This window comes from Paramisgurnus dabryanus, chromosome 19 (assembly GCF_030506205.2).
Source record: "Paramisgurnus dabryanus chromosome 19, PD_genome_1.1, whole genome shotgun sequence".
NCBI classification, from domain to species: domain Eukaryota; kingdom Metazoa; phylum Chordata; class Actinopteri; order Cypriniformes; family Cobitidae; genus Paramisgurnus; species Paramisgurnus dabryanus.
The window spans coordinates 32,473,954-32,494,852 of record NC_133355.1 but is presented as its reverse complement, the minus strand read 5'-3'; the positions used below and the strand labels follow the sequence as shown (position 1 = coordinate 32,494,852).

The 20,899-nt window shown below is 46.2% G+C and overlaps 1 protein-coding gene and 34 non-coding genes across 35 annotated transcripts in view; 30 read left to right on the top strand and 5 right to left on the bottom strand.

Moving 5' to 3' along the window:
• The window catches only part of LOC135735099 (CMP-N-acetylneuraminate-beta-galactosamide-alpha-2,3-sialyltransferase 1-like), a 473,227-nt gene that overhangs the window by 207,426 nt on the left and 244,902 nt on the right, over positions 1-20,899 (top strand). The window lies entirely within an intron of this gene.
• Positions 75-148, top strand: trnai-aau (transfer RNA isoleucine (anticodon AAU)). Its single transcript has one exon. It is a non-coding gene; the product is annotated as a tRNA-Ile (tRNA).
• trnaf-gaa (transfer RNA phenylalanine (anticodon GAA)) lies at positions 229-301 on the top strand. The gene has a single exon. It is a non-coding gene; the product is annotated as a tRNA-Phe (tRNA).
• On the bottom strand, positions 1,110-1,182 carry trnaa-agc (transfer RNA alanine (anticodon AGC)). The gene has a single exon. It is a non-coding gene; the product is annotated as a tRNA-Ala (tRNA).
• trnap-agg (transfer RNA proline (anticodon AGG)) lies at positions 1,279-1,350 on the top strand. Its single transcript has one exon. It is a non-coding gene; the product is annotated as a tRNA-Pro (tRNA).
• trnap-ugg (transfer RNA proline (anticodon UGG)) lies at positions 2,705-2,776 on the top strand. The gene has a single exon. It is a non-coding gene; the product is annotated as a tRNA-Pro (tRNA).
• On the top strand, positions 2,854-2,927 carry trnai-aau (transfer RNA isoleucine (anticodon AAU)). The gene has a single exon. It is a non-coding gene; the product is annotated as a tRNA-Ile (tRNA).
• On the top strand, positions 3,008-3,080 carry trnaf-gaa (transfer RNA phenylalanine (anticodon GAA)). Its single transcript has one exon. It is a non-coding gene; the product is annotated as a tRNA-Phe (tRNA).
• trnaq-cug (transfer RNA glutamine (anticodon CUG)) lies at positions 3,188-3,259 on the top strand. Its single transcript has one exon. It is a non-coding gene; the product is annotated as a tRNA-Gln (tRNA).
• Positions 3,890-3,962, bottom strand: trnaa-agc (transfer RNA alanine (anticodon AGC)). Its single transcript has one exon. It is a non-coding gene; the product is annotated as a tRNA-Ala (tRNA).
• Positions 4,059-4,130, top strand: trnap-agg (transfer RNA proline (anticodon AGG)). The gene has a single exon. It is a non-coding gene; the product is annotated as a tRNA-Pro (tRNA).
• On the top strand, positions 5,593-5,666 carry trnai-aau (transfer RNA isoleucine (anticodon AAU)). The gene has a single exon. It is a non-coding gene; the product is annotated as a tRNA-Ile (tRNA).
• On the top strand, positions 5,747-5,819 carry trnaf-gaa (transfer RNA phenylalanine (anticodon GAA)). The gene has a single exon. It is a non-coding gene; the product is annotated as a tRNA-Phe (tRNA).
• Positions 5,927-5,998, top strand: trnaq-cug (transfer RNA glutamine (anticodon CUG)). Its single transcript has one exon. It is a non-coding gene; the product is annotated as a tRNA-Gln (tRNA).
• On the bottom strand, positions 6,629-6,701 carry trnaa-agc (transfer RNA alanine (anticodon AGC)). Its single transcript has one exon. It is a non-coding gene; the product is annotated as a tRNA-Ala (tRNA).
• Positions 6,798-6,869, top strand: trnap-agg (transfer RNA proline (anticodon AGG)). The gene has a single exon. It is a non-coding gene; the product is annotated as a tRNA-Pro (tRNA).
• On the top strand, positions 8,253-8,324 carry trnap-ugg (transfer RNA proline (anticodon UGG)). The gene has a single exon. It is a non-coding gene; the product is annotated as a tRNA-Pro (tRNA).
• On the top strand, positions 8,402-8,475 carry trnai-aau (transfer RNA isoleucine (anticodon AAU)). Its single transcript has one exon. It is a non-coding gene; the product is annotated as a tRNA-Ile (tRNA).
• Positions 8,556-8,628, top strand: trnaf-gaa (transfer RNA phenylalanine (anticodon GAA)). Its single transcript has one exon. It is a non-coding gene; the product is annotated as a tRNA-Phe (tRNA).
• On the top strand, positions 8,736-8,807 carry trnaq-cug (transfer RNA glutamine (anticodon CUG)). Its single transcript has one exon. It is a non-coding gene; the product is annotated as a tRNA-Gln (tRNA).
• trnap-agg (transfer RNA proline (anticodon AGG)) lies at positions 9,607-9,678 on the top strand. Its single transcript has one exon. It is a non-coding gene; the product is annotated as a tRNA-Pro (tRNA).
• trnap-agg (transfer RNA proline (anticodon AGG)) lies at positions 11,021-11,092 on the top strand. Its single transcript has one exon. It is a non-coding gene; the product is annotated as a tRNA-Pro (tRNA).
• On the top strand, positions 12,433-12,504 carry trnap-ugg (transfer RNA proline (anticodon UGG)). Its single transcript has one exon. It is a non-coding gene; the product is annotated as a tRNA-Pro (tRNA).
• On the top strand, positions 12,582-12,655 carry trnai-aau (transfer RNA isoleucine (anticodon AAU)). The gene has a single exon. It is a non-coding gene; the product is annotated as a tRNA-Ile (tRNA).
• On the top strand, positions 12,736-12,808 carry trnaf-gaa (transfer RNA phenylalanine (anticodon GAA)). The gene has a single exon. It is a non-coding gene; the product is annotated as a tRNA-Phe (tRNA).
• On the top strand, positions 12,916-12,987 carry trnaq-cug (transfer RNA glutamine (anticodon CUG)). The gene has a single exon. It is a non-coding gene; the product is annotated as a tRNA-Gln (tRNA).
• trnaa-agc (transfer RNA alanine (anticodon AGC)) lies at positions 13,617-13,689 on the bottom strand. Its single transcript has one exon. It is a non-coding gene; the product is annotated as a tRNA-Ala (tRNA).
• trnar-ucg (transfer RNA arginine (anticodon UCG)) lies at positions 15,236-15,307 on the top strand. Its single transcript has one exon. It is a non-coding gene; the product is annotated as a tRNA-Arg (tRNA).
• On the top strand, positions 15,718-15,789 carry trnaq-cug (transfer RNA glutamine (anticodon CUG)). The gene has a single exon. It is a non-coding gene; the product is annotated as a tRNA-Gln (tRNA).
• On the top strand, positions 16,589-16,660 carry trnap-agg (transfer RNA proline (anticodon AGG)). Its single transcript has one exon. It is a non-coding gene; the product is annotated as a tRNA-Pro (tRNA).
• Positions 18,166-18,238, top strand: trnai-aau (transfer RNA isoleucine (anticodon AAU)). The gene has a single exon. It is a non-coding gene; the product is annotated as a tRNA-Ile (tRNA).
• Positions 18,319-18,391, top strand: trnaf-gaa (transfer RNA phenylalanine (anticodon GAA)). The gene has a single exon. It is a non-coding gene; the product is annotated as a tRNA-Phe (tRNA).
• On the top strand, positions 18,499-18,570 carry trnaq-cug (transfer RNA glutamine (anticodon CUG)). Its single transcript has one exon. It is a non-coding gene; the product is annotated as a tRNA-Gln (tRNA).
• On the bottom strand, positions 19,201-19,273 carry trnaa-agc (transfer RNA alanine (anticodon AGC)). The gene has a single exon. It is a non-coding gene; the product is annotated as a tRNA-Ala (tRNA).
• Positions 19,369-19,440, top strand: trnap-agg (transfer RNA proline (anticodon AGG)). Its single transcript has one exon. It is a non-coding gene; the product is annotated as a tRNA-Pro (tRNA).

The following is a 20,899-nucleotide window of genomic DNA, read 5'->3' as shown; positions in this document are numbered from 1 at the left end:
TATAGCTTTGTTTCTTGATGCTGCTACACTGTGGAAAACTCATGTCAGTCTTGGCAGAACCATTGGTGCTCCATGGCCGGTTAGCTCAGTTGGTTAGAGCGTGGTGCTAATAACGCCAAGGTCGCGGGTTCGACCCCCAAACGGGCCACGGCTTTTCTCTACATTCTATTGCAGACTGCTATATTGCTGTGATTTGTCATGAAAATTCCTGCCTGACCAACCTGTCTTGCCGAAATAGCTCAGTTGGGAGAGCGTTAGACTGAAGATCTAAAGGTCCCTGGTTCGATCCCGGGTTTCGGCATTGCGGGCCGTTTCCTGTCAGTTTGGCTTGCTGTGGTTTTGCTGACGGTCCCTGTCCGAGTGTCCTTTTCTCTGTGACGCAGTGGGTCAGGCGCTAAGGCAAAGAGTGGTTCCATGGGGTAACAGTTAGCACTATGGACTCTGAATCCAGCGATCCGAGTTCAAATCTCGGTGGGACCTGTAACACTTTTTGGGTATCCAAGGGAACAGTGTTTCTTACCCCAAAACAATCCCCACGCCCTTTAAGCCTTTCTACCAGAGCACTCAGGATGTAGACAAAAAATTAGTTAATTCAAGCAACATTGAGCACTTTTCCAGTTCTCCCTGGCGATGGGCCAACAACGCACAAGTCGCCAAATTTCAGCAAACCTAAGGACGTTACAAGGAAGCAAATTAAACATGTACGAAAACTTAGGATAAATGAAAAATGCATTGACGTTTAGGACAAAAGAAACACGCAGCTCATGTGTACAGGCCAAAGGAAACACACAGCTCATGTGTACCATCTGACAGTGAAATGTATTTAAAAGACTTACCAGCAATGACAGGAAGACAAATGAACATTGAAAAAATGATTCCAATTTTAAATCGCAACAAAATGCTCTAGGAATGTAAAGCTCCTGCTCCATGTTGCTTTGAGAATTAACATCCGTATAGGAGACGTTCATGTGTGTGCTCAGGTGTCATACTGAGGACCGACACTGGGACCTGTTTGCTTTTTGAGGCAAAACGTAAGAGCAGGACCCAATGTAAAGCTTCACGCTTACGGTCTGTAACATCAGTGCAATTCACAACAAACCACAATCACGTGGAGAATGCGGGCATCGATCCCGCTACCTCTCGCATGCTAAGCGAGCGCTCTACCATTTGAGCTAATTCCCCTTACCCCTGGCTCTTGACTGCTTTGGCTTGTTGAAAGGTGGCTGCGACGTTGTGGGAAAGTGTTTGTGAGGGCGGCAGGGCTGGCACCAAACAAGTGGCTCGTTGGTCTAGGGGTATGATTCTCGCTTAGGGTGCGAGAGGTCCCGGGTTCAAATCCCGGACGAGCCCTCTTTAGACTGATCCCTATGAGCTTTAACACACAACACCGCTGTGTATGGCAATCCTGGCAGGAAAGTAATGTCAACGAGAAACCTGCAAAGGACGTCAGAGACCTCTCGGCGACGCGTCCGCCTTTGGCCTTTCCAGGTCGAAACCATGTCCGAGGGGGTCCTTGTTTGTTAACCCCTAGACGATCCCCCTACCCTTTAAGCTTTCTACCGGAGGGCTTGCTGTTTTAACAAGCGATGAGTTAATTTCAAGCAACACAATTGACTCAACCCGAAAAATGACCCAGGCTATTCGACCTACTCCCTCCTGGCCGGGAGAAGCACATCATCCTGGCCACTGGGCCTGGGTAGGTACCCTGAGGTGCCTGGAGCTATGAGACTTAAATATACAACCAGGCTAGTGATGCATGGTGTCCAATTTAGTTTACGGATGATTTATCGGAATTTTCTCCTAAAATCTCAAATCAACACTTGGAAAATGCGATAAAGACATGGCTTCTAAGATGTTACTTGACGTTACAACTTACACTAAGTATTGGGATGCCCCTTCTAATAAAGATGTTTGGGGTGACACAGTTGGCACCCCAAACAGAGCACAGCTGTCTCACAGCAAGAAGGTCCCCTGTTCAAGCCCTGGCTGGGTCAGGAGGCCTTTCTGTGTGGAGTTTACATGTTCTCCTTGAGTCAGCATGGAATTACTCTGGGCACTGCATTATTTGGTGTCCTTAAACAGTCCAGAAACAACACACACGTTGATCTATACACACACACAGAAACCGAGGGAAGGGCAATTTGACATCTCCAATTCACCTAACGTGCATTTCTGACTTTGCCAATAACCAGTTCTCACCATGAATATAGCCATAGATGCTGAACTGGTTTTAATAGTAAATTAACATATTTATCTATTCCACTTTCTCCAATCAATACAAATATAAATGCTATACCATACAGACCATGTCAAATAATTTTGTTTCCATTTATGTTGCAACAGTTTTGGAAAGGACTTTTTCTGTGCTGAAATGACTGTGGCCCTGTGAACAAATCATTGAAGGGTTTGGGTGATGAGTGTTTTGTTCAGAGCCTGTAATTCATAACAAAGGTGTTCAGCTGGGTTCAGGTCCACGATTATGCAGACCAGTCGACTTCTCTCACACCATTTCAAATATTAAGAAATAAGCATGTACTAATATCGATAAGAGCTTATTTTGACACCAGCCCAACACTAGGGCTCATTGTGGCTAAACAGAGGAGCAGGACCCAACAGGCCCATCCCCAGGAACTGCTTGAGGAAGCTGGTGACTGCGTTGTTGTCACATGTTTCCCAGTGGCATGGCAAAAAGGAAGCAAGGCTTGGCTCGTTGGTCTAGGGGTATGATTCTCGCTTTGGGTGCGAGAGGTCCTGGGTTCAAATCTCGGACGAGCCCGTATATAGCTTTGTTTCTTGATGCTGCTACACTGTGGAAAATTCATGTCAGTCTTGGCAGAACCATTGGTGCTCCATGGCCGGTTAGCTCAGTTGGTTAGAGCGTGGTGCTAATAACGCCAAGGTCGCGGGTTCGACCCCCGTACGGGCCACGGATTTTCTCTACATTCTATTGCAGACTGCTATATTGCTGTGATTTGTCATGAAAATTCCTGCCTGACCAACCTGTCTTGCCGAAATAGCTCAGTTGGGAGAGCGTTAGACTGAAGATCTAAAGGTCCCTGATTCGATCCCGGGTTTCGGCATTGCGGGCCGTTTCCTGTCAGTTTGGCTTGCTGTGGTTTTGCTGACGGTCCCTGTCCGAGTGTCCTTTTCTCTGTGACGCAGTGGGTCAGGCGCTCAGGCAAAGTGTGGTTCCATGGTGTAACGGTTAGCACTCTGTACTCTGAATCCAGCGATCCGAGTTCAAATCTCGGTGGGACCTGTAACACTTTTTGGGTATCCAAGGGAACAGTGTTTCTTACCCCAAAACAATCCCCACGCCCTTTAAGCCTTTCTACCAGAGCACTCAGGATGTAGACAAAAAATTAGTTAATTCAAGCAACATTGAGCACTTTTCCAGTTCTCCCTGGCGATGGGCCAACAACGCACAAGTCGCCAAATTTCAGCAAACCTAAGGACGTTACAAGGAAGCAAATTAAACATGTACGAAAACTTAGGATAAATGAAAAATGCATTGACGTTTAGGACAAAAGAAACACGCAGCTCATGTGTACAGGCCAAAGGAAACACACAGCTCATGTGTACAATCTGACAGTGAAATGTATTTAAAAGACTTGCCAGCAATGACAGGAAGACAAATGAACATTGAAAAAAATGATTCCAATTTTAAATCGCAACAAAATGCTCTAGGAATGTAAAGCTCCTGCTCCATGTTGCTTTGAGAAATAACATCCATATAGGAGACGTTCATGTGTGTGCTCAGGTGTCATACTGAGGACCGACACTGGGACCTGTTGGCTTTTTGAGGCAAAACATAAGAGCAGGACCCAATGTAAAGCTTCACGCTTACGGTCTGTAACATCAGTGCAATTCACAACAAACCACAATCACGTGGAGAATGCGGGCATCGATCCCGCTACCTCTCGCATGCTAAGCGAGCGCTCTACCATTTGAGCTAATTCCCCTTACCCCTGCCTCTTGACTGCTTTGGCTTGTTGAAAGGTGGCTGCGACGTTGTGGGAAAGTGTTTGTGAGGGCGGCAGGGCTGGCACCAAACAAGTGGCTCGTTGGTCTAGGGGTATGATTCTCGCTTAGGGTGCGAGAGGTCCCGGGTTCAAATCCCGGACGAGCCCTCTTTAGACTGATCCCTATGAGCTTTAACACACAACACCGCTGTGTATGGCAATCCTGGCAGGAAAGTAATGTCAACGAGAAACCTGCAAAGGACGTCAGAGACCTCTCAGCGACGCTTCCGCCTTTGGCCTTTCCAGGTCGAAACCATGTCCGAGGGGGTCCTTGTTTGTTAACCCCTAGACGATCCCCCTACCCTTTAAGCTTTCTACCGGAGGGCTTGCTGTTTTAACAAGCGATGAGTTAATTTCAAGCAACACAATTGACTCAACCCGAAAAATGACCCAGGCTATTCGACCTACTCCCTCCTGGCCGGGAGAAGCACATCATCCTGGCCACTGGGCCTGGGTAGGTACCCTGAGGTGCCTGGAGCTATGAGACTTAAATATACAACCAGGCTAGTGATGCATGGTGTCCAATTTAGTTTACGGATGATTTATCGGAATTTTCTCCTAAAATCTAAAATCAACACTTGGAAAATGCGATAAAGACATGGCTTCTAAGATGTTACTTGACGTTACAACTTACACTAAGTATTGGGATGCCCCTTCTAATAAAGATGTCTCACAGCAAGAAGGTCCCCTGTTCAAGCCCTGGCTGGGTCAGGAGGCCTTTCTGTGTGGAGTTTACATGTTCTCCTTGAGTCAGCATGGAATTACTCTGGGCACTGCATTATTTGGTGTCCTTAAACAGTCCAGAAACAACACACACGTTGATCTATACACACACACAGAAACCGAGGGAAGGGCAATTTGACATCTCCAATTCACCTAACGTGCATTTCTGACTTTGCCAATAACCAGTTTTCACCATGAATATAGCCATAGATGCTGAACTGGTTTTAATAGTAAATTAACATATTTATCTATTCCACTTTCTCCAATCAATACAAATATAAATGCTATACCATACAGACCATGTCAAATAATTTTGTTTCCATTTATGTTGCAACAGTTTTGGAAAGGACTTTTTCTGTGCTGAAATGACTGTGGCCCTGTGAACAAATCATTGAAGGGTTTGGGTGATGAGTGTTTTGTTCAGAGCCTGTAATTCATAACAAAGGTGTTCAGCTGGGTTCAGGTCCACGATTATGCAGACCAGTCGACTTCTCTCACACCATTTCAAATATTAAGAAATAAGCATGTACTAATATCGATAAGAGCTTATTTTGACACCAGCCCAACACTAGGGCTCATTGTGGCTAAACAGAGGAGCAGGACCCAACAGGCCCATCCCCAGGAACTGCTTGAGGAAGCTGGTGACTGCAGATGTTGTCACATGTTTCCCAGTGGCATGGCAAAAAGGAAGCAAGGCTTGGCTCGTTGGTCAAGGGGATGATTCTCGCTTTGGGTGCGAGAGGTCCCGGGTTCAAATCCCGGACGAGCCCGTATATAGCTTTGTTTCTTGATGCTGCTACACTGTGGAAAATTCATGTCAGTCTTGGCAGAACCATTGCTGCTCCATGGCCGGTTAGCTCAGTTGGTTAGAGCGTGGTGCTAATAACGGCAAGGTCGCGGGTTGGACCCCCGTACGGGCCACGGCTTTTCTCTACATTATATTGCAGACTGCTATATTGCTGTGATTTGTCATGAAAGATCCTGCCTGACCAATCTGTCTTGCCGAAATAGCTCAGTTGGGAGAGCGTTAGACTGAAGATCTAAAGGTCCCTGGTTCGATCCCTGGTTTCGGCATTGCGGGACGTTTCCTGTCAGTTTGGCTTGCTGTGGTTTTGCTGACGGTCCCTGTCCGAGTGTCCTTTTCTCTGTGACGCAGTGGGTCAGGCGCTCAGGCAAAGAGTGGTTCCATGGTGTAACGGTTAGCACTCTGGACTCTGAATCCAGCGATCCGAGTTCAAATCTCGGTCGGACCTGTAACACTTTTTGGGTATCCAAGGGAACAGTGTTTCTTACCCCAAAACAATCCCCACGCCCTTTAAGCCTTTCTACCAGAGCACTCAGGATGTAGACAAAAAATTAGTTAATTCAAGCAACATTGAGCACTTTTCCAGTTCTCCCTGGCGATGGGCCAACAACGCACAAGTCGCCAAATTTCAGCAAACCTAAGGACGTTACAAGGAGGCAAATTAAACATGTACGAAAACTTAGGATAAATGAAAAATGCATTGACGTTTAGGACAAAAGAAACACGCAGCTCATGTGTACAGGCCAAAGGAAACACACAGCTCATGTGTACAATCTGACAGTGAAATGTATTTAAAAGACTTACCAGCAATGACAGGAAGACAAATGAACATTGAAAAAAATGATTCCAATTTTAAATCGCAACAAAATGCTCTAGGAATGTAAAGCTCCTGCTCCATGTTGCTTTGAGAAATAACATCCGTATAGGAGACGTTCATGTGTGTGCTCAGGTGTCATACTGAGGACCGACACTGGGACCTGTTGGCTTTTTGAGGCAAAACGTAAGAGCAGGACCCAATGTAAAGCTTCACGCTTACGGTCTGTAACATCAGTGCAATTCACAACAAACCACAATCACGTGGAGAATGCGGGCATCGATCCCGCTACCTCTCGCATGCTAAGCGAGCGCTCTACCATTTGAGCTAATTCCCCTTACCCCTGCCTCTTGACTGCTTTGGCTTGTTGAAAGGTGGCTGCGACGTTGTGGGAAAGTGTTTGTGAGGGCGGCAGGGCTGGCACCAAACAAGTGGCTCGTTGGTCTAGGGGTATGATTCTCGCTTAGGGTGCGAGAGGTCCCGGGTTCAAATCCCGGACGAGCCCTCTTTAGACTGATCCCTATGAGCTTTAACACACAACACCGCTGTGCCCTGCACATTTTGCATGTCTCCCTTATCTAACACACCTGATTCAGATCATCAGCTCATTAAGGTAGAGATCCATGAACAGAACTGGGTGTGTCAGTTAAGGGAGACATACAAAATATGCAGAGCTGTGGGTCCCCTAGGACAAGATTGAAAACCACTGCCCTAGACGATCCCCCTACCCTTTAAGCTTTCTACCGGAGGGCTTGCTGTTTTAACAAGCGATGAGTTAATTTCAAGCAACACAATTGACTCAACCCGAAAAATGACCCAGGCTATTCGACCTACTCCCTCCTGGCCGGGAGAAGCACATCATCCTGGCCACTGGGCCTGGGTAGGTACCCTGAGGTGCCTGGAGCTATGAGACTTAAATATACAACCAGGCTAGTGATGCATGGTGTCCAATTTAGTTTACGGATGATTTATCGGAATTTTCTCCTAAAATCTAAAATCAACACTTGGAAAATGCGATAAAGACATGGCTTCTAAGATGTTACTTGACGTTACAACTTACACTAAGTATTGGGATGCCCCTTCTAATAAAGATGTTTGGGGTGACACAGTTGGCACCCCAAACAGAGCACAGCTGTCTCACAGCAAGAAGGTCCCCTGTTCAAGCCCTGGCTGGGTCAGGAGGCCTTTCTGTGTGGAGTTTACATGTTCTCCTTGAGTCAGCATGGAATTACTCTGGGCACTGCATTATTTGGTGTCCTTAAACAGTCCAGAAACAACACACAAGTTGATCTATACACACACACAGAAACCGAGGGAAGGGCAATTTGACATCTCCAATTCACCTAACGTGCATTTCTGACTTTGCCAATAACCAGTTCTCACCATGAATATAGCCATAGATGCTGAACTGGTTTTAATAGTAAATTAACATATTTATCTATTCCACTTTCTCCAGTCAATACAAATATAAATGCTATACCATACAGACCATGTCAAATAATTTTGTTTCCATTTATGTTGCAACAGTTTTGGAAAGGACTTTTTCTGTGCTGAAATGACTGTGGCCCTGTGAACAAATCATTGAAGGGTTTGGGTGATGAGTGTTTTGTTCAGAGCCTGTAATTCATAACAAAGGTGTTCAGCTGGGTTCAGGTCCACGATTATGCAGACCAGTCGACTTCTCTCACACCATTTCAAATATTAAGAAATAAGCATGTACTAATATCGATAAGAGCTTATTTTGACACCAGCCCAACACTAGGGCTCATTGTGGCTAAACAGAGGAGCAGGACCCAACAGGCCCATCCCCAGGAACTGCTTGAGGAAGCTGGTGACTGCGTTGTTGTCACATGTTTCCCAGTGGCATGGCAAAAAGGAAGCAAGGCTTGGCTCGTTGGTCTAGGGGTATGATTCTCGCTTTGGGTGCGAGAGGTCCCGGGTTCAAATCCCGGACGAGCCCGTATATAGCTTTGTTTCTTGATGCTGCTACACTGTGGAAAATTCATGTCAGTCTTGGCAGAACCATTACTGCTCCATGGCCGGTTAGCTCAGTTGGTTAGAGCGTGGTGCTAATAACGCCAAGGTCGGGGGTTCGACCCCCGTACGGGCCACGGCTTTTCTCTACATTCTATTGCAGACTGCTATATTGCTGTGATTTGTCATGAAAGATCCTGCCGGACCAACCTGTCTTGCCGAAATAGCTCAGATGGGAGAGCGTTAGACTGAAGATCTAAAGGTCCCTGGTTCGATCCCGGGTTTCGGCGTTGCGGGCCGTTTCCTGTCAGTTTGGCTTGCTGTGGTTTTGCTGACGGTCCCTGTCCGAGTGTCCTTTTCTCTGTGACGCAGTGGGTCAGGCGCTCAGGCAAAGAGTGGTTCCATGGTGTAACGGTTAGCACTCTGGACTCTGAATCCAGCGATCCGAGTTCAAATCTCGGTGGGACCTGTAACGCTTTTTGGGTATCCAAGGGAACAGTGTTTCTTACCCCAAAACAATCCCCACGCCCTTTAAGCCTTTCTACCAGAGCACTCAGGATGTAGACAAAAAATTAGTTAATTCAAGCAACATTGAGCACTTTTCCAGTTCTCCCTGGCGATGGGCCAACAACGCACAAGTCGCCAAATTTCAGCAAACCTAAGGAAGTTACAAGGAAGCAAATTAAACATGTACGAAAACTTAGGATAAATGAAAAATGCATTGACGTTTAGGACAAAAGAAACACGCAGCTCATGTGTACAGGCCAAAGGAAACACACAGCTCATGTGTACAATCTGACAGTGAAATGTATTTAAAAGACTTACCAGCAATGACAGGAAGACAAATGAACATTGAAAAAAATGATTCCAATTTTAAATCGCAACAAAATGCTCTAGGAATGTAAAGCTCCTGCTCCATGTTGCTTTGAGAAATAACATCCGTATAGGAGACATTCATGTGTGTGCTCAGGTGTCATACTGAGGACCGACACTGGGACCTGTTGGCTTTTTGAGGCAAAACGTAAGAGCAGGACCCAATGTAAAGCTTCACGCTTACGGTCTGTAACATCAGTGCAATTCACAACAAACCACAATCACGTGGAGAATGCGGGCATCAATCCCGCTACCTCTCGCATGCTAAGCGAGCGCTCTACCATTTGAGCTAATTCCCCTTACCCCTGCCTCTTGACTGCTTTGGCTTGTTGAAAGGTGGCTGCGACGTTGTGGGAAAGTGTTTGTGAGGGCGGCAGGGCTGGCACCAAACAAGTGGCTCGTTGGTCTAGGGGTATGATTCTCGCTTAGGGTGCGAGAGGTCCTGGGTTCAAATCCCGGACGAGCCCTCTTTAGACTGATCCCTATGAGCTTTAACACACAACACCGCTGTGTATGGCAATCCTGGCAGGAAAGTAATGTCAACGAGAAACCTGCAAAGGACGTCAGAGACCTCTCAGCGACGTGTCCGCCTTTGGCCTTTCCAGGTGGAAACCATGTCCGAAGGGGTCCTTGTTTGTTAACCCCTAGACGATCCCCCTACCCTTTAAGCTTTCTACCGGAGGGCTTGCTGTTTTAACAAGCGATGAGTTAATTTCAAGCAACACAATTGACTCAACCCGAAAAATGACCCAGGCTATTCGACCTACTCCCTCCTGGCCGGGAGAAGCACATCATCCTGGCCACTGGGCCTGGGTAGGTACCCTGAGGTGCCTGGAGCTATGAGACTTAAATATACAACCAGGCTAGTGATGCATGGTGTACGGATGATTTATCGGAATTTTCTCCTAAAATCTAAAATCAACACTTGGAAAATGCGATAAAGACATGGCTTCTAAGATGTTACTTGACGTTACAACTTACACTAAGTATTGGGATGCCCCTTCCAATAAAGATGTTTGGGGTGACACAGTTGGCACCCCAAACAGAGCACAGCTGTCTCACAGCAAGAAGGTCCCCTGTTCAAGCCCTGGCTGGGTCAGGAGGCCTTTCTGTGTGGAGTTTACATGTTCTCCTTGAGTCAGCATGGAATTACTCTGGGCACTGCATTATTTGGTGTCCTTAAACAGTCCAGAAAGAACACACACGTTGATCTATACACACACACAGAAACCGAGGGAAGGGCAATTTGACATCTCCAATTCACCTAACGTGCATTTCTGACTTTGCCAATAACCAGTTCTCACCATGAATATAGCCATAGATGCTGAACTGGTTTTAATAGTAAATTAACATATTTATCTATTCCACTTTCTCCAGTCAATACAAATATAAATGCTATACCATACAGACCATGTCAAATAATTTTGTTTCCATTTATGTTGCAACAGTTTTGGAAAGGACTTTTTCTGTGCTGAAATGACTGTGGCCCTGTGAACAAATCATTGAAGGGTTTGGGTGATGAGTGTTTTGTTCAGAGCCTGTAATTCATAACAAAGGTGTTCAGCTGGGTTCAGGTCCACGATTATGCAGACCAGTCGACTTCTCTCACACCATTTCAAATATTAAGAAATAAGCATGTACTAATATCGATAAGAGCTTATTTTGACACCAGCCCAACACTAGGGCTCATTGTGGCTAAACAGAGGAGCAGGAACCAACAGGCCCATCCCCAGGAACTGCTTGAGGAAGCTGGTGACTGCGTTGTTGTCACATGTTTCCCAGTGGCATGGCAAAAAGGAAGCAAGGCTTGGCTCGTTGGTCTAGGGGTATGATTCTCGCTTAGGGTGCGAGAGGTCCCGGGTTCAAATCCCGGACGAGCCCTCTTTAGACTGATCCCTATGAGCATTAACACACAACACCGCTGTGTATGGCAATCCTGGCAGGAAAGTAATGTCAACGAGAAACCTGCAAAGGACGTCAGAGACCTCTCAGCGACGCGTCTGCCTTTGGCCTTTCCAGATCGAAACCATGTCCGAGGGGGTCCTTGTTTGTTAACCCCTAGACGATCCCCCTACCCTTTAAGCTTTCTACCGGAGGGCTTGCTGTTTTAACAAGCGATGAGTTAATTTCAAGCAACACAATTGACTCAACCCGAAAAATGACCCAGGCTATTCGACCTACTCCCTCCTGGCCGGGAGAAGCACATCATCCTGGCCACTGGGCCTGGGTAGGTACCCTGAGGTGCCTGGAGCTATGAGACTTAAATATACAACCAGGCTAGTGATGCATGGTGTCCAATTTAGTTTACGGATGATTTATCGGAATTTTCTCCTAAAATCTAAAATCAACACTTGGAAAATGCGATAAAAACATGGCTTCTAAGATGTTACTTGATGTTACAACTTACACTAAGTATTGGGATGCCCCTTCTAATAAAGATGTTTGGGGTGACACAGTTGGCACCCCAAACAGAGCACAGCTGTCTCACAGCAAGAAGGTCCCCTGTTCAAGCCCTGGCTGGGTCAGGAGGCCTTTCTGTGTGGAGTTTACATGTTCTCCTTGAGTCAGCATGGAATTACTCTGGGCACTGCATTATTTGGTGTCCTTAAACAGTCCAGAAACAACACACACACAGAAACCGAGGGAAGGGCAATTTGACATCTCCAATTCACCTAACGTGCATTTCTGAATTTGCCAATAACCAGTTCTCACCATGAATATAGCCATAGATGCTGAACTGGTTTTAATAGTAAATTAACATATTTATCTATTCCACTTTCTCCAATCAATACAAATATAAATGCTATACCATACAGACCATGTCAAATAATTTTGTTTCCATTTATGTTGCAACAGTTTTGGAAAGGACTTTTTCTGTGCTGAAATGACTGTGGCCCTGTGAACAAATCATTGAAGGGTTTGGGTGATGAGTGTTTTGTTCAGAGCCTGTAATTCATAACAAAGGTGTTCAGCTGGGTTCAGGTCCACGATTATGCAGACCAGTCAGTCGACTTCTCTCACACCATTTCAAATATTAAGAAATAAGCATGTACTAATATCGATAAGAGCTTATTTTGACACCAGCCCAACACTAGGGCTCATTGTGGCTAAACAGAGGAGCAGGACCCAACAGGCCCATCCCCAGGAACTGCTTGAGGAAGCTGGTGACTGCGTTGTTGTCACATGTTTCCCAGTGGCATGGCAAAAAGGAAGCAAGGCTTGGCTCGTTGGTCTGGGGGTATGATTCTCGCTTTGGGTGCGAGAGGTCCCGGGTTCAAATCCCGGACGAGCCCGTATATAGCTTTGTTTCTTGATGCTGCTACACTGTGGAAAATTCATCTCAGTCTTGGCAGAACCATTGCTGCTCCATGGCCGGTTAGCTCAGTTGGTTAGAGCGTGGTGCTAATAACGCCAAGGTCGCGGGTTCGACCCCCGTACGGGCCACGGCTTTTCTCTACATTCTATTGCAGACTGCTATATTGCTGTGATTTGTCATGAAATTTCCTGCCTGACCAACCTGTCTTGCCGAAATAGCTCAGTTGGGAGAGCGTTAGACTGAAGATCTAAAGGTCCCTGGTTCGATCCCTGGTTTCGGCATTGCGGGCCGTTTCCTGTCAGTTTGGCTTGCTGTGGTTTTGCTGATGGTCCCTGTCCGAGTGTCCTTTTCTCTGTGACACAGTGGGTCAGGCGCTCAGGCAAGGAGTGGTTCCATGGTGTAACGGTTAGCACTCTGGACTCTGAATCCAGCGATCCGAGTTCAAATCTCGGTGGGACCTGTAACACTTTTTGGCTATCCAAGGGAACAGTGTTTCTTACCCCAAAACAATCCCCACGCCCTTTAAGCCTTTCACCAGAGCACTCAGGATGTAGAAAAAAAATAAGTTAATTCAAGCAACATTGAGCACTTTTCCAGTTCTCCCTGGCGATGGGCCAACAACGCACAAGTCGCCAAATTTCAGCAAACCTAAGGACGTTACAAGGAGGCAAATTAAACATGTACGAAAACTTAGGATAAATGAAAAATGCATTGACGTTTAGGACAAAAGAAACACGCAGCTCATGTGTACAGGCCAAAGGAAACACACAGCTCATGTGTACAATCTGACAGTGAAATGTATTTGAAAGACTTACCAGCAATGACAGGAAGACAAATGAACATTGAAAAAAATGATTCCAATTTTAAATCGCAACAAAATGCTCTAGGAATGTAAAGCTCCTGCTCCATGTTGCTTTGAGAAATAACATCCGTATAGGAGACGTTCATGTGTGTGCTCAGGTGTCATACTGAGGACCGACACTGGGACCTGTTGGCTTTTTGAGGCAAAACGTAAGAGCAGGACCCAATGTAAAGCTTCACGCTTACGGTCTGTAACATCAGTGCAATTCACAACAAACCACAATCACGTGGAGAATGCGGGCATCGATCCCGCTACCTCTCGCATGCTAAGCGAGCGCTCTACCATTTGAGCTAATTCCCCTTACCCCTGCCTCTTGACTGCTTTGGCTTGTTGAAAGGTGGCTGCGACGTTGTGGGAAAGTGTTTGTGAGGGCGGCAGGGCTGGCACCAAACAAGTGGCTCGTTGGTCTAGGGGTATGATTCTTGCTTAGGGTGCGAGAGGTCCCGGGTTCAAATATGAGCCCTCTTTAGACTGATCCCTATGAGCTTTAACACACAACACCGCTGTGCCCTGCACATTTTGCATGTCTCCCTTATCTAACACACCTGATTCAGATCATCAGCTCATTAAGGTAGAGATCCATGAACAGAACTGGGTGTGTCAGTTAAGGGAGACATACAAAATATGCAGAGCTGTGGGTCCCCTAGGACAAGATTGAAAACCACTGCCCTAGACGATCCCCCTACCCTTTAAGCTTTCTACCGGAGGGCTTGCTGTTTTAACAAGCGATGAGTTAATTTCAAGCAACACAATTGACTCAACCCGAAAAATGACCCAGGCTATTCGACCTACTCCCTCCTGGCCGGGAGAAGCACATCATCCTGGCCACTGGGCCTGGGTAGGTACCCTGAGGTGCCTGGAGCTATGAGACTTAAATATACAACCAGGCTAGTGATGCATGGTGTCCAATTTAGTTTACGGATGATTTATCGGAATTTTCTCCTAAAATCTAAAATCAACACTTGGAAAATGCGATAAAGACATGGCTTCTAAGATGTTACTTGACGTTACAACTTACACTAAGTATTGGGATGCCCCTTCTAATAAAGATGTTTAGGGTGACACAGTTGGCACCCCAAACAGAGCACAGCTGTCTCACAGCAAGAAGGTCCCCTGTTCAAGCCCTGGCTGGGTCAGGAGGCCTTTCTGTGTGGAGTTTACATGTTCTCCTTATGTCAGCATGGAATTACTCTGGGCACTGCATTATTTGGTGTCCTTAAACAGTCCAGAAACAACACACACGTTGATCTATACACACACACAGAAACCGAGGGAAGGGCAATTTGACATCTCCAATTCACCTAACGTGCATTTCTGACTTTGCCAATAACCAGTTCTCACCATGAATATAGCCATAGATGCTGAACTGGTTTTAATAGTAAATTAACATATTTATCTATTCCACTTTCTCCAATCAATACAAATATAAATGCTATACCATACAGACCATGTCAAATAATTTTGTTTCCATTTATGTTGCAACAGTTTTGGAAAGGACTTTTTCTGTGCTGAAATGACTGTGGCCCTGTGAACAAATCATTGAAGGGTTTGGGTGATGAGTGTTTTGTTCAGAGCCTGTAATTCATAACAAAGGTGTTCAGCTGGGTTCAGGTCCACGATTATGCAGACCAGTCGACTTCTCTCACACCATTTCAAATATTAAGAAATAAGCATGTACTAATATCGATAAGAGCTTATTTTGACACCAGCCCAACACTAGGGCTCATTGTGGCTAAACAGAGGAGCAGGACCCAACAGGCCCATCCCCAGGAACTGCTTGAGGAAGCTGGTGACTCCGTTGTTGTCACATGTTTCCCAGTGGCATGGCAAAAAGGAAGCAAGGCTTGGCTCGTTGGTCTAGGGGTATGATTCTCGCTTTCGGTGCGAGAGGTCCGGGGTTCAAATCCCGGACGAGCCCGTATATAGCTTTGTTTCTTGATGCTGCTACACTGTGGAAAATTCATGTTAGTCTTGGCAGAACCATTGGTGCTCCATGGCCGGTTAGCTCAGTTGCTTAGAGCGTGGTGCTAATAACGCCAAGGTCGCGGGTTCGACCCCGTACGGGCCATGGCTTTTCTCTACATTCTATTGCAGACTGCTATATTGCTGTGATTTGTCATGAAAATTCCTGCCTGACCAACCTGTCTTGCCGAAATAGATCAGTTGGGAGAGCGTTAGACTGAAGATCTAAAGGTCCCTGGTTCGATCCCGGGTTTCAGCTTTGCGGGCCGTTTCCTGTCAGTTTGGCTTGCTGTGGTTTTGCTGACGGTCCCTGTCCGAGTGTCCTTTTCTCTGTCAGGCAGTGGGTCAGGCACTCAGGCAAAGAGTGGTTCCATGGTGTAATGGTTAGCACTCTGGACTCTGAATCCAGCGATCCGAGTTCAAATCTCGGTGGGACCTGTAACACTTTTTGGGTATCCAAGGGAACAGTGTTTCTTACCCCAAAACAATCCCCACGCCCTTTAAGCCTTTCTACCAGAGCACTCAGGATGTAGACAAAAAATTAGTTAATTCAAGCAACATTGAGCACTTTTCCAGTTCTCCCTGGCGATGGGCCAACAACGCACAAGTCGCCAAATTTCAGCAAACCTAAGGACGTTACAAGGAAGCAAATTAAACATGTACGAAAACTTAGGATAAATGAAAAATGCATTGACGTTTAGGACAAAAGAAACACGCAGCTCATGTGTACAGGCCAAAGGAAACACACAGCTCATGTGAACAATCTGACAGTGAAATGTATTTAAAAGACTTACCAGCAATGACAGGAAGACAAATGAACATTGAAAAAAATGATTCCAATTTTAAATCGCAACAAAATGCTCTAGGAATGTAAAGCTCCTGCTCCATGTTGCTTTGAGAAATAACATCCGTATAGGAGACGTTCATGTGTGTGCTCAGGTGTCATACTGAGGACCGACACTGGGACCTGTTGGCTTTTTGAGGCAAAACGTAAGAGCAGGACCCAATGTAAAGCTTCACGCTTACGGTCTGTAACATCAGTGCAATTCACAACCAACCACAATCACGTGGAGAATGCGGGCATCGATCCCGCTACCTCTCGCATGCTAAGCGAGGGCTCTACCATTTGAGCTAATTCCCCTTACCCCTGCCTCTTGACTGCTTTGGCTTGTTGAAAGGTGGCTGCGACGTTGTGGGAAAGTGTTTGTGAGGGCGGCAGGGCTGGCACCAAACAAGTGGCTCGTTGGTCTAGGGGTATGATTCTCGCTTAGGGTGCGAGAGGTCCCGGGTTCAAATCCCGGACGAGCCCTCTTTAGACTGATCCCTATGAGCTTTAACACACAACACCGCTGTGTATGGCAATCCTGGCAGGAAAGTAATGTCAACGAGAAACCTGCAAAGGACGTCAGAGACCTCTCAGCGACGCGTCCGCCTTTGGCCTTTCCAGGTCGAAACCATGTCCGAGGGGGTCCTTGTTTGTTAACCCCTAGACGATCCCCCTACCCTTTAAGCTTTCTACCGGAGGGCTTGCTGTTTTAACAAGCGATGAGTTAATTTCAAGCAACACAATTGACTCAACCCGAAAAATGACCCAGGCTATTCGACCTACTCCCTCCTGGCCGGGAGAAGCACATCATCCTGGCCACTGGGCCTGGGTAGGTACCCTGAGGTGCCTGGAGCTATGAGACTTAAATATACAACCAGGCTAGTGATGCATGGTGTCCAATTTAGTTTACGGATGATTTATCGGAATTTTCTCCTAAAATCTAAAATCAACACTTGGAAAAGGCGATAAAGACATGGCTTCTAAGATGTTACTTGACGTTACAACTTACACTAAGTATTGGGATGCCCCTTCTAATAAAGATGTTTGGGGTGACACAGTTGGCACCCCAAACAGAGCACAGCTGTCTCAAAGCAAGAAGGTCCCCTGTTCAAGCCCTGGCTGGGTCAGGAGGCCTTTCTGTGTGGAGTTTACATGTTCTCCTTGAGTCAGCATGGAATTACTCTGGGCACTGCATTATTTGGTGTCCTTAAACAGTCCAGAAACAACACACACGTTGATCTATACACACACACACAGAAACCGAGGGAAGGGCAATTTGACATCTCCAATTCACCTAACGTGCATTTCTGACTTTGCCAATAACCAGTTCTCACCATGAATATAGCCATAGATGCTGAACTGGTTTTAATAGTAAATTAACATATTTATCTATTCCACTTTCTCCAATCAATACAAATATAAATGCTATACCATACAGACCATGTCAAATAATTTTGTTTCCATTTATGTTGCAACAGTTTTGGAAAGGACTTTTTCTGTGCTGAAATGACTGTGGCCCTGTGAACAAATCATTGAAGGGTTTGGGTGATGAGTGTTTTGTTCAGAGCCTGTAATTCATAACAAAGGTGTTCAGCTGGGTTCAGGTCCACGATTATGCAGACCAGTTGACTTCTCTCACACCATTTCAAATATTAAGAAATAAGCATGTACTAATATCGATAAGAGCTTATTTTGACACCAGCCCAACACTAGGGCTCATTGTGGCTAAACAGAGGAGCAGGACCCAACAGGCCCATCCCCAGGAACTGCTTGAGGAAGCTGGTGACTGCGTTGTTGTCACATGTTTCCCAGTGGCATGGCCAAAAGGAAGCAAGGCTTGGCTCGTTGGTCTAGGGTTATGATTCTCGCTTTGGGTGCGAGAGGTCCGGGGTTCAAATCCCGGACGAGCCCGTATATAGCTTTGTTTCTTGATGCTGCTACACTGTGGAAAATTCATGTTAGTCTTGGCAGAACCATTGCTGCTCCATGGCCGGTTAGCTCAGTTGGTTAGAGCGTGGTGCTAATAACGCCAAGGTTGCGGGTTCGACCCCGTACGGGCCACGGCTTTTCTCTACATTCTATTGCAGACTGCTATATTGCTGTGATTTGTCATGAAAATTCCTGCCTGACCAACCTGTCTTGCCGAAATAGCTCAGTTGGGAGAGCGTTAGACTGAAGATCTAAAGGTCCCTGGTTCGATCCCGGGTTTCGGCATTGCGGGCCGTTTCCTGTCAGTTTGGCTTGCTGTGGTTTTGCTGACGGTCCCTGTCCGAGTGTCCTTTTCTCTGTGACGCAGTGGGTCAGGCGCTAAGGCAAAGAGTGGTTCCATGGTGTAACAGTTAGCACTCTGGACTCTGAATCCAGCGATCCGAGTTCAAATCTCGGTGGGACCTGTAACACTTTTTGGGTATCCAAGGGAACAGTGTTTCTTACCCCAAAACAATCCCCATGCCCTTTAAGCCTTTCTACCAGAGCACTCAGGATGTAGACAAAAAATTAGTTAATTCAAGCAACATTGAGCACTTTTCCAGTTCTCCCTGGCGATGGGCCAACAACGCACAAGTCGCCAAATTTCAGCAAACCTAAGGACGTTACAAGGAAGCAAATTAAACATGTACGAAAACTTAGGATAAATGAAAAATGCATTGACGTTTAGGACAAAAGAAACACGCAGCTCATGTGTACAGGCCAAAGGAAACACACAGCTCATGTGTACCATCTGACAGTGAAATGTATTTAAAAGACTTACCAGCAATGACAGGAAGACAAATGAACATTGAAAAAAATGATTCCAATTTTAAATCGCAACAAAATGCTCTAGGAATGTAAAGCTCCTGCTCCATGTTGCTTTGAGAAATAACATCCATATAGGAGACGTTCATGTGTGTGCTCAGGTGTCATACTGAGGACCGACACTGGGACCTGTTGGCTTTTTGAGGCAAAACGTAAGAGCAGGACCCAATGTAAAGCTTCACGCTTACGGTCTGTAACATCAGTGCAATTCACAACAAACCACAATCACGTGGAGAATGCGGGCATCGATCCCGCTACCTCTCGCATGCTAAGCGAGCGCTCTACCATTTGAGCTAATTCCCCTTACCCCTGCCTCTTGACTGCTTTGGCTTGTTGAAAGTGGCTGCGACGTTGTGGGAAAGTGTTTGTGAGGGCGGCAGGGCTGGCACCAAACAAGTGGCTCGTTGGTCTAGGGGTATGATTCTCGCTTAGGGTGCGAGAGGTCCCGGGTTCAAATCCCGGACGAGCCCTCTTTAGACTGATCCCTATGAGCTTTAACACACAACACTGCTGTGTATGGCAATCCTGGCAGGAAAGTAATGTCAACGAGAAACCTGCAAAGGACGTCAGAGACCTCTCAGCGACGCTTCCGCCTTTGGCCTTTCCAGGTCGAAACCATGTCCGAGGGGGTCCTTTTTTGTTAACCCCTAGACGATCCCCCTACCCTTTAAGCTTTCTACCGGAGGGCTTGCTGTTTTAACAAGCGATGAGTTAATTTCAAGCAACACAATTGACTCAACCCGAAAAATGACCCAGGCTATTCGACCTACTCCCTCCTGGCCGGGAGAAGCACATCATCCTGGCCACTGGGCCTGGGTAGGTACCCTGAGGTGCCTGGAGCTATGAGACTTAAATATACAACCAGGCTAGTGATGCATGGTGTCCAATTTAGTTTACGGATGATTTATCGGAATTTTCTCCTAAAATCTAAAATCAACACTTGGAAAATGCGATAAAGACATGGCTTCTAAGATGTTACGTGACGTTACAACTTACACTAAGTATTGGGATGCCCCTTCTAATAAAGATGTTTGGGGTGACACAGTTGGCACCCCAAACAGAGCACAGCTGTCTCACAGCAAGAAGGTCCCCTGTTCAAGCCCTGGCTGGGTCAGGAGGCCTTTCTGTGTGGAGTTTACATGTTCTCCTTGAGTCAGCATGGAATTACTCTGGGCACTGCATTATTTGGTGTCCTTAAACAGTCCAGAAACAACACACACGTTGATCTATACACACACACAGAAACCGAGGGAAGGGCAATTTGACATCTCCAATTCACCTAACGTGCATTTCTGACTTTGCCAATAACCAGTTTTCACCATGAATATAGCCATAGATGCTGAACTGGTTTTAATAGTAAATTAACATATTTATCTATTCCACTTTCTCCAATCAATACAAATATAAATGCTATACCATACAGACCATGTCAAATAATTTTGTTTCCATTTATGTTGCAACAGTTTTGGAAAGGACTTTTTCTGTGCTGAAATGACTGTGGCCCTGTGAACAAATCATTGAAGGGTTTGGGTGATGAGTGTTTTGTTCAGAGCCTGTAATTCATAACAAAGGTGTTCAGCTGGGTTCAGGTCCACGATTATGCAGACCAGTCGACTTCTCTCACACCATTTCAAATATTAAGAAATAAGCATGTACTAATATCGATAAGAGCTTATTTTGACACCAGCCCAACACTAGGGCTCATTGTGGCTAAACAGAGGAGCAGGACCCAACAGGCCCATCCCCAGGAACTGCTTGAGGAAGCTGGTGACTGCAGATGTTGTCACATGTTTCCCAGTGGCATGGCAAAAAGGAAGCAAGGCTTGGCTCGTTGGTCAAGGGGATGATTCTCGCTTTGGGTGCGAGAGGTCCCGGGTTCAAATCCCGGACGAGCCCGTATATAGCTTTGTTTCTTGATGCTGCTACACT